This window comes from Stenella coeruleoalba, assembly GCF_951394435.1.
Source record: "Stenella coeruleoalba genome assembly, contig: scaffold_153, whole genome shotgun sequence".
Classification (NCBI taxonomy): Eukaryota; Metazoa; Chordata; class Mammalia; order Artiodactyla; family Delphinidae; genus Stenella; species Stenella coeruleoalba.
In genome coordinates this window covers 311,097-322,615 of record NW_027646138.1, presented here as the reverse complement: position 1 = coordinate 322,615, position 11,519 = coordinate 311,097, and the positions used below count along the sequence as shown (strand labels likewise).

The 11,519-nt window shown below is 43.7% G+C and overlaps 1 long non-coding RNA gene across 1 annotated transcript in view; it reads right to left on the bottom strand.

Annotated features, from left to right (window-relative positions):
• Positions 1-269: 269 nt before the first annotated feature.
• Positions 270-11,519, bottom strand: part of LOC307181308 — a 29,039-nt gene continuing 17,789 nt past the window's right edge. The window contains exons 2-4 of the long non-coding RNA XR_013826399.1: positions 3,424-3,509; positions 1,845-1,930; positions 270-350 (exon numbers count right to left, since the gene is read on the bottom strand). This is a non-coding gene — a long non-coding RNA (uncharacterized lncRNA). The remainder of the gene's footprint in view (positions 351-1,844; positions 1,931-3,423; positions 3,510-11,519) is intronic.

The following is an 11,519-nucleotide window of genomic DNA, read 5'->3' as shown; positions in this document are numbered from 1 at the left end:
GGACTGGGAGCCTTGTTATGCTGATGGGCGGGATGTAAATTGCCAACAGACACTCGGGAGAAGTGTATGGTGTTTCCTGAAACATCTAAAAAACAAAGCAACAGAGCCTAGGGCACTTCCACTTATGGTCCTATAGCTTAGGGAAATTAAAATCAAAAAGACACAGCCACCCCAAAGTTTGGGACGCCACTGTTTACAAGAACCTCGTTTACCGTTCAAGTTCAATATCACAGAAAGTGAAAAATGGATAAAGAACATGTGAACTCACGTACAATGCAGTATCACTCAGCAATGAAATCTATGTCATCAGGCCTGTAGCAGCATAATGAGTGGATTCAGGTACGATGATTCTAACTGAAATAAGTCACACAGAAAAAGAAACATCATAAGATATCACTAACACACGGAATGTAAACTTGGCTACACAAGAACTGAATTACAGAACAGAACAGGGTCTCAAATTGATAAAACCAACTTATGCTTGCTTAAGGGGAAAGGTGAGTTGGGGTGCTGCATAAAACCAGAGATTGAAATGAGCACAGATAAAGTTCCTTAAGCCAAATATGGAATAGACAAGAGCTACTCCTTGCTCAACGAAATGGACTCAACACCGCATATTAAACGCCTAAGAATGTACCTGACTAGTAAGTATCTTAAAACCTATGGATTGCTATGTCTCCGAAAGAGAATCAAGCATGTGTACAGGGGCATAAACGCAGCAGTGATAGGATTGGAGAGGTTCGGTGAGCAAATGAAGACCCTTTGAAGTCATATTGCATGGTACCCATTCCACGGGTTGCAACTACCCAGGTTTAAGGGATTCTTCCTTCAGCTAAAACATGCATGTGGAACCTAGAGTATGATCAACCATGTGATCGGGAGACGTGTTCAAATATGTCTCAGTTTTCGTACCCTGGTACTCGGGTGCAACATTCCAGACGCTTTACTAACACTCTCCCGACTTGGAGAGTCAGCGCCTTTAACCTCCTGTTTGGCCCAGTTTGCAATTTCTGCGGAAGATGAACAGGAATAGCGAGAACCAATGAGAGACTAGCTGGAGGTGTCTGGACGGGCAAATTTAACTCTCATTTCCCACCAGGAAGAGGAATTAACCAAAGGCTCAGCATGCCGTGCCGGAACCAGATTAGGGCCTGAAGCCATCCTGCGGTGTTGCGGCCAGCTCACAAGAAAGCGAGTTGAAGCAAGGAGCTCAGGGGCACTGTAATTCACAAACCTGCAGAGTTATAAATGACAGCTATCGTCCAAAAATATACTGAAGTAAGGCTGCCAAGAGGACTTGAAAGCGGGGCAGATTTGCAGGAAACCGATTTCAGGAGGTAGACTGGAATTGCATTGAAAGCATAGGAAAAGAGGCAGAACGTCCACAATGATGCACTTGGCCAAAAAGGGCGTATGCGTTTTTTCCTGAATATAATCAGGAAAAAACGCATACGCACTTTTTGGCCAACCAAGCAAACTTGCAAAGGAAATCTGCACTACAATGAAGTCTCACTTCCCCCCGGTCAAAAGGGCCATCTGAAAAAAGTGTAAAATCCAGAAAGGCAGGACAGGCCATGGAGAACTGGGAGCCTTGTTATGCTGATGGGCGGGATATAAATTGCCAACAGACACTCTGGAGAAGTGTATGGTGTTTCCGGAAACATCTAAAAAACAAAGCAACAGAGCCTAGGGCACTTCCACTTATGGTCCTATAACATAGGGAAATTAAAATCAAAAAGACACAGCCACCCCAAAGTTTGGGACGCCTCTGTTTACAAGAACCTCGTTTACCGTACAAGATCAATATCACAGAAAGTGAAAAATGGATAAAGAACTTGTGGTACTTAAGTACAATGCAGTATCACTCAGCAATGAAATCTATGTCATCAGGCCCGTAGCAGCATAATGAGTGGATTCAGGTACGATGATTCTAACTGAAATAAGTCACACAGAAAAAGAAACATCATAAGATATCACTAACACACGGAATGTAAACTTGGCTACACAAGAACTGAATTACAGAACAGAACAGGGTCTCAAATTGATAAAACCAACTTCTGCTTGCTTAAGGGGAAAGGTGAGTTGGGGTGCTGCATAAAACCAGAGATTGAAATGAGCACAGATAAAGTTCCTTAAGCCAAATATGGAATAGACAAGAGCTACTCCTTGCTCAACGAAATGGACTCAACACCGCATATTAAACGCCTAAGAATGTACCTGACTAGTAAGTATCTTAAAACCTATGGATTGCTATGTCTCCGAAAGAGAATCAAGCATGTGTACAGGGGCATAAACGCAGCAGTGATAGGATTGGAGAGGTTCGGTGAGCAAATGAAGACCCTTTGAAGTCATATTGCATGGTACCCATTCCACGGGTTGCAACTACCCAGGTTTAAGGGATTCTTCCTTCAGCTAAAACATGCATGTGGAACCTAGAGTATGATCAACCATGTGATCGGGAGACGTGTTCAAATATGTCTCAGTTTTCGTACCCTGGTACTCGGGTGCAACATTCCAGACGCTTTACTAACACTCTCCCGACTTGGAGAGTCAGCGCCTTTAACCTCCTGTTTGGCCCAGTTTGCAATTTCTGCGGAAGATGAACAGGAATAGCGAGAACCAATGAGAGACTAGCTGGAGGTGTCTGGACGGGCAAATTTAACTCTCATTTCCCACCAGGAAGAGGAATTAACCAAAGGCTCAGCATGCCGTGCCGGAACCAGATTAGGGCCTGAAGCCATCCTGCGGTGTTGCGGCCAGCTCACAAGAAAGCGAGTTGAAGCAAGGAGCTCAGGGGCACTGTAATTCACAAACCTGCAGAGTTATAAATGACAGCTATCGTCCAAAAATATACTGAAGTAAGGCTGCCAAGAGGACTTGAAAGCGGGCAGAATTGCAGGAAACCGATTTCAGGAGGTAGACTGGAATTGCATTGAAAGCATAGGAAAAGAGGCAGAACGTCCACAATGATGCACTTGGCCAAAAAGGGCGTATGCGTTTTTTCCTGAATATAATCAGGAAAAAACGCATACGCACTTTTTGGCCAACCAAGCAAACTTGCAAAGGAAATCTGCACTACAATGAAGTCTCACTTCCCCCCGGTCAAAAGGGCCATCTGAAAAAAGTGTAAAATCCAGAAAGGCAGGACAGGCCATGGAGAACTGGGAGCCTTGTTATGCTGATGGGCGGGATATAAATTGCCAACAGACACTCTGGAGAAGTGTATGGTGTTTCCGGAAACATCTAAAAAACAAAGCAACAGAGCCTAGGGCACTTCCACTTATGGTCCTATAACATAGGGAAATTAAAATCAAAAAGACACAGCCACCCCAAAGTTTGGGACGCCTCTGTTTACAAGAACCTCGTTTACCGTACAAGATCAATATCACAGAAAGTGAAAAATGGATAAAGAACTTGTGGTACTTAAGTACAATGCAGTATCACTCAGCAATGAAATCTATGTCATCAGGCCCGTAGCAGCATAATGAGTGGATTCAGGTACGATGATTCTAACTGAAATAAGTCACACAGAAAAAGAAACATCATAAGATATCACTAATACACGGAATGTAAACTTGGCTACACAGGAACCGAATTACAAAACAGAACAGGGTCTCAAATTTAAAAAACCAACTTATGCTTGCTTAAGGGGAAAGGTGAGTTGGGGTGCTGCATAAAACCAGAGATTGAAATGAGCACAGATAAAGTTCCTTAAGCCAAATATAGAATAGACAAGAGCTACTCCTTGCTCAACGAAATGGACTCAACACCCCATATTAAACGCCTAAGAATGTACCTGACTAGTAAGTATCTTAAAACCTGTGGATTGCTATGTCTCCAAAAGAGAATCAAGCGTGTGTACAGGGGCATAAATGCAGCAGTGATAGGATTGGAGAGGTTCGGTGAGCAAATGAAGACCCTTTGAATTCATATTGCATGGTACCCATTCCACGGGTCTCAACTCTCCAGTTTTAAGGTATTCTTCCTTCAGCTAAAACATGCATGTGGAACCTAGAGTATGATGAACCATGTGATCGGGAGACGTGTTCAAATATGTCTCAGTTTTCGTACCCTGGTACTCGGGTGCAACATTCCAGACGCTTTACTAACACTCTCCCGACTTGGAGAGTCAGTCCCTTCAACCTCCTGTTTGGCCCAGTTTGCAATTTCTGCAGAAGATGAACAGGAATAGGGAGAACCAATGAGAGACTAGCTGGAGGTGTCTGGACGGACAAATTTAACTCTCATTTCCCACCAGGAAGAGGAATTAACCAAAGGCTCAGCGTGCCGTGCCGGAACCAGATTAGGGCCTGAAGCCATCCTGCGGTGTTGCGGCCAGGTCACAAGAAAGCGAGTTGAAGAAAGGAGCTCAGGGGCACTGTAATTCACAAACCTGCAGAGTTATAAATGACAGCTATCGTCCAAAAATATACTGAAGTAAGGCTGCCAAGAGGACTTGAAAGCGGGGCAGAATTGCAGGAAACCGATTTCAGGAGGTAGACTGGAATTGCATTGAAAGCATAGGAAAAGAGGCAGAACGTCCACAATGATGCACTTGGCCAAAAAGGGCGTATGCATTTTTTCCTGAATATATTCAGGAAAAAACGCATACGCCCTTTTTGGCCAACCAAGCAAGCTTGCAAAGGAAATCTGCACTACAATGAAGTCTCACTTCCCCCCGGTCAAAAGGGCCATCTGAAAAAAGTGTAAAATCCAGAAAGGCAGGACAGGCCATGGAGAACTGGGAGCCTTGTTATGCTGATGGGCGGGATGTAAATTGCCAACAGACACTCGGGAGAAGTGTATGGTGTTTCCTGAAACATCTAAAAAACAAAGCAACAGAGCCTAGGGCACTTCCACTTATGGTCCTATAGCTTAGGGAAATTAAAATCAAAAAGACACAGCCACCCCAAAGTTTGGGACGCCTCTGTTTACAAGAACCTCGTTTACCGTACAAGTTCAATATCACAGAAAGTGAAAAATGGATAAAGAACTTGTGGTACTTACGTACAATGCAGTATCACTCAACAATGAAATCTATGTCATCAGGCCCGTAGCAGCATAATGAGTGGATTCAGGTACGATGATTCTAACTGAAATAAGTCACACAGAAAAAGAAACATCATAAGATATCACTAATACACGGAATGTAAACTTGGCTACACAGGAACTGAATTCCAAACAGAACAGGGTGTCAAATTTAGAAAACCACCTTATGCTTCCTTAAGGGGAAAGGTGAGTTGGGGTGCTGCATAAAACCAGAGATTGAAATGAGCACAGATAAAGTTCCTTAAGCCAAATATGGAATAGACAAGAGCTACTCCTTGCTCAACGAAATGGACTCAAGACCGCATATTAAACGCCTAAGAATGTACCTGACTAGTAAGTATCTTAAAACCTATGGATTGCTATGTCTCCAAAAGAGAATCAAGCGTGTGTACAGGGGCATAAACGCAGCAGTGATAGGATTGGAGAGGTTCGGTGAGCAAATGAAGACCCTTTGAAGTCATATTGCATGGTACCCATTCCACGCGTTTCAACTACCCAGGTTTAAGGTATTCTTCCTTCAGCTAAAACATGCATGTGGAACCTAGAGTATGATCAACCATGTGATCGGGAGACGTGTTCAAATATGTCTCAGTTTTCGTAGCCTGGAACTCGGGTGCAACATTCCAGACACTTTACTAACACTCTCCCGACTTGGAGAGTCAGTCCCTTTAACCTCCTGTTTGGCCCAGTTTGCAATTTCTGCGGAAGATGAACAGGAATAGCGAGAACCAATGAGAGACTAGCTGGAGGTGTCTGGACGGGCAAATTTAACTCTCATTTCCCACCAGGAAGAGGAATTAACCAAAGGCTCAGCGTGCCGTGCCGGAACCAGATTAGGGCCTGAAGCCATCCTGCGGTGTTGCGGCCAGCTCACAAGAAAGCGAGTTGAAGAAAGGAGCTCAGGGGCACTGTAATGCACAAACCTGCAGAGTTATAAATGACAGCTATCGTCCAAAAATATACTGAAGTAAGGCTGCCAAGAGGACTTGAAAGCGGGGCAGAATTGCAGGAAACCGATTTCAGGAGGTAGACTGGAATTGCATTGAAAGCATAGGAAAAGAGGCAGAACGTCCACAATGATGCACTTGGCCAAAAAGGGCGTATGCGTTTTTTCCTGAATATATTCAGGAAAAAAACGCATACGCCCTTTTTGGGCAACCAAGCAAGCTTGCAAAGGAAATCTGCACTACAATGAAGTCTCACTTCCCCCCGGTCAAAAGGGCCATCTGAAAAAAGTGTAAAATCCAGAAAGGCAGGACAGGCCATGAACTGGGAGCCTTGTTATGCTGATGGGCGGGATGTAAATTGCCAACAGACACTCTGGAGAAGTGTATGGTGTTTCCTGAAACATCTAAAAAACAAAGCAACAGAGCCTAGGGCACTTCCACTTATGGTCCTATAGCTTAGGGAAATTAAAATCAAAAAGACACAGCCACCCCAAAGTTTGGGACGCCTCTGTTTACAAGAACCTCGTTTACCGTACAAGTTCAATATCACAGAAAGTGAAAAATGGATAAAGAACTTGTGGTACTTACGTACAATGCAGTATCACTCAGCAATGAAATCTATGTCATCAGGCCCATAGCAGCATAATGAGTGGATTCAGCTACGATGATTCTAACTGAAATAAGTCACACAGAAAAAGAAACATCATAAGATATCACTAATACACGGAATGTAAACTTGGCTACACAGGAACTGAATTCCAAAACAGAACAGGGTCTCAAATTTAGAAAACCAACTTATGCTTGCTTAAGGGGAAAGGTGAGTTGGGGTGCTGCATAAAACCAGAGATTGAAATGAGCACAGATAAAGTTCCTTAAGCCAAATATGGAATAGACAAGAGCTACTCCTTGCTCAACGAAATGGACTCAACACCCCATATTAAACGCCTAATAATGTACCTGACTAGTAAGTATCTTAAAACCTATGGATTACTATGTCTCCAAAAGAGAATCAAGCGTGTGTACAGGGGCATAAACGCAGCAGTGATAGGATTGGAGAGGTTCGGTGAGCAAATGAAGACCCTTTGAAGTCATATTGCATGGTACCCATTTCACGGGTCTCAACTCTCCAGGTTTAAGGTATTCTTCCTTCAGCTAAAACATGCATGTGGAACCCAGAGTATGATCAACCATGTGAACGGGAGACGTGTTCAAATATGTCTCAGTTTTCCTCCCCTGGTACTCGGGTGCAACATTCCAGAAGCTTTTCTAACACTCTCCCCACTTGGAGAGTCAGCGCCTTTAACCTCCTGTTTGGCCCAGTTTGCAATTTCTGCGGAAGATGAACAGGAATAGGGAGAACCAATGAGAGACTAGCTGGAGGTGTCTGGACGGGCAAATTTAACTCTCATTTCCCACCAGGAAGAGGAAATAACCAAAGGCTCAGTGTGCCGTGCCGGAACCAGATTAGGGCCTGAAGCCATCCTGCGGTGTTGCGGCCAGCTCAAAAGAAAGCGAGTTGAAGAAAGGAGCTCAGGGGCACTGTAATTCACAAACCTGCAGAGTTATAAATGACAGCTATCTTCCAAAAATATACTGAAGTAAGGCTGCCAAGAGGACTTGAAAGCGGGGCAGAATTGCAGGAAACCGATTTCAGGAGGTAGACTGGAATTGCATTGAAAGCATAGGAAAAGAGGCAGAACGTCCACAATGATGCACTTGGCCAAAAAGGGCGTATGCGTTTTTTCCTGAATATATTCAGGAAAAAACGCATACGCCCTTTTTGGCCAAGCAAGCAAGCTTGCAAAGGAAATCTGCACTACAATGAAGTCTCACTTCCCCCCGGTCAAAAGGGCCATCTGAAAAAAGTGTAAAATCCAGAAAGGCAGGACAGGCCATGGAGAACTGGGAGCCTTGTTATGCTGATGGGCGGGATGTCAATTGCCAACAGACACTCGGGAGAAGTGTATGGTGTTTCCTGAAACATATAAGAAACAAAGCAACAGAGCCTAGGGCACTTCCACTTATGGTCCTATAGCTTAGGGAAATTAAAATAAAAAAGACACAGCCACCCCAAAGTTTGGGACGCCTCTGTTTACAAGAATCTCGTTTACAGTACAAGTTCAATATCACAGAAAGTCAAAAATGGATAAAGAAGTTGTGATATTTACTTACAAAGCAATATCACTCAGCAATGAAATCTATGTCATCAGGCCCTTAGCAGCACAATGAGTGGATTCAGGTACGATGATTCTAACTGAAATAAGTCACACAGAAAAAGAAACATCATAAGATATCAGTAATACACGGAATGTAAACTTGCCTACACAGGAACTGAATTACAGAACAGAACATGGTCTCAAATTTAGAAAACCAACTTATGCTTTCTTAAGGGTAAAGGTGACTTGGGGTGCTGCATAAAACCAGAGATCGAAATGAGCACAGATAAAGTTCCTTAAGCCAAATATGGAATAGACAAGAGCTACTCCTTGCTCAACGAAATGGACTCAACACCGCATATTAAACGCCTAAGAATGTACCTGACTAGTAAGTATCTTAAAACCTATGGATGGCTATGTCTCTGAAAGAGAATCAAGCATGTGTACAGGGGCATAAACACAGCAGTGATAGGATTGGAGAGGTTCGGTGAGCAAATGAAGACCCTTTGAAGTCATATTGCATGGTACCCATTCCACGCGTTTCAACTACCCAGGTTTAAGGTATTCTTCCTTCAGCTAAAACATGCATGTGGAACCTAGAGTATGATCAACCATGTGATCGGGAGACGTGTTCAAATATGTCTCAGTTTTCGTAGCCTGGTACTCGGGTGCAACATTCCAGACACTTTACTAACACTCTCCCGACTTGGAGAGTCAGTCCCTTTAACCTCCTGTTTGGCCCAGTTTGCAATTTCTGCGGAAGATGAACAGGAATAGCGAGAACCAATGAGAGACTAGCTGGAGGTGTCTGGACTGGCAAATTTAACTCTCATTTCCCACCAGGAAGAGGAATTAACCAAAGGCTCAGCGTGCCGTGCCGGAACCAGATTAGGGCCTGAAGCCATCCTGCGGTGTTGCGGCCAGCTCACAAGAAAGCAAGTTGAAGAAAGGAGCTCAGGGGCACTGTAATTCACAAACCTGCAGAGTTATAAATGACAGCTATCTTCCAAAAATATACTGAAGTAAGGCTGCCAAGAAGACTTGAAAGCGGGGCAGAATTGCAGGAAACCGATTTCAGGAGGTAGACTGGAATTGCATTGAAAGCATAGGAAAAGAGGCAGAACGTCCACAATGATGCACTTGGCCAAAAAGGGTGTATGTGATTTTTCTTGAATATATTCAGGAAAAAACGCATACGCACTTTTTGGCCAACCAAGCAAGCTTGCAAAGGAAATCTGCACTACAATGAAGTCTCACTTCCCCCCGGTCAAAAGGGCCATCTGAAAAAAGTGTAAAATCCAGAAAGGCAGGACAGGCCATGGAGAACTGGGAGCCTTGTTATGCTGATGGGCGGGATGTAAATTGCCAACAGACACTCGGGAGAAGTGTATGGTGTTTCCTGAAATATCTAAAAAACAAAGCAACAGAGCCTAGGGCACTTCCACTTATGGTCCTATAGCTTAGGGAAATTAAAATCAAAAAGACACAGCCACCCCAAAGTTTGGGACGCCTCTCTTTACAAGAACCTCGTTTACAGTACAAGCTCAACATCGCAGAAAGTGAAAAATGGATAAAGAAGTTGTGGTATTTACTTACAAAGCAATATCACTCAGCAATGAAATCTATGTCATCAGGCCCTTAGCAGCACAATGAGTGGATTCAGGTATGATGATTCTAACTGAAATAAGTCACACAGAAAAAGAAACATCATAAGATATCAGTAATACACGGAATGTAAACTTGGCTACACAGGAACTGAATTACAGAACAGAACAGGGTCTCAAATTTAGAAAACCAACTTATGCTTGCTTAAGGGTAAAGGTGAGTTGGGGTGCTGCATAAAACCAGAGATCGAAATGAGCACAGATAAAGTTCCTTAAGCCAAATATGGAATAGACAAGAGCTACTCCTTGCTCAACGAAATGGACTCAACACCCCATATTAAACGCCTAAGAATGTAACTGACTAGTAAGTATCTTAAAACCTATGGATTGCTATGTCTCCAAAAGAGAATCAAGCGTGTGTACAGGGGCATAAATGCAGCAATGATAGGATTGGAGAGGTTCGGTGAGCAAATGAAGACCCTTTGAAGTCATATTGCATGGTACCCATTCCACGGGTTTCAACTACCCAGGATTATGGTATTCTTCCTTCAGCTAAAACATGCATGTGGAACCCAGAGTATGATCAACCGTGTGAACGGGAGATGTGTTCAAATATGTCTCAGTTTTCCTCCCCTGGTACTCGGGTGCAACATTCCAGACGCTTTACTAACACTCTCCCCACTTGGAGAGTCAGCGCCTTTAACCTCCTGTTTGGCCCAGTTTGCAATTTCTGCAGAAGATGAACAGGAATAGGGAGAACCAATAAGAGACTAGCTGGAGGTGTCTGGACGGGCAAATTTAACTCTCATTTCCCACCAGGAAGAGGAAATAACCAAAGGCTCAACGTGCCGTGCCGGAACCAGATTAGGGCCTGAAGCCATCCTGTGGTGTTGCGGCCAGCTCACAAAAAGCAAGTGGAAGAAAGGAGCTCAGGGGCACTGTAATTCACAAACCTGCAGAGTTATAAATGACAGCTATCGTCCAAAAATATACTGAAGTAAGGCTGCCAAGAGGACTTGAAAGCGGGGCAGAATTGCAGGAAACTGATTTCAGGAGGTAGACTGGAATTGCATTGAAAGCATAGGAAAAGAGGCAGAACGTCCACAATCATGCACTTGGCCAAAAAGGGCGTATGCGTGTTTTCCTGAATATATTCAGGAAAAAACGCATACGCCCTTTTTGGCCAACCAAGCAAGCTTGCAAAGGAAATCTGCACTACAATGAAGTCTCACTTCCCCCTGGTCAAAAGGGCCATCTGATAAAAGTGTAAAATCCAGAAAGGCAGGACAGGCCATGGAGAACTGGGAGCCTTGTTATGCTGATGGGCGGGATGTAAATTGCCAACAGGCACTCGGGAGAAGTGTATGGTGTTTCCTGAAACATCTAAAAAACAAAGCAACAGAGCCTAGGGCACTTCCACTTATGGTCCTATAGCTTAGGGAAATTAAAATCAAAAAGACACAGCCACCCCAAAGTTTGGAACGGCTCTGTTTACAAGAACCTCGTTTACAGTACAAGTTCAACATCGCAGAAAGTGAAAAATGGATAAAGAAGTTGTGGTATTTACTTACAAAGCAATATCACTCAGGAATGAAATCAATGTCATCAGGCCCGTAGCAGCACAATGAGTGGATTCAGGTATGATGATTCTAACTGAAATAAGTCACACAGAAAAAGGAACATCATAAGATATCAGTAATACACAGAATGTAAACTTGGCTACACAGGAACTGAATTCCAAAACAGAACAGGGTCTCAAATTT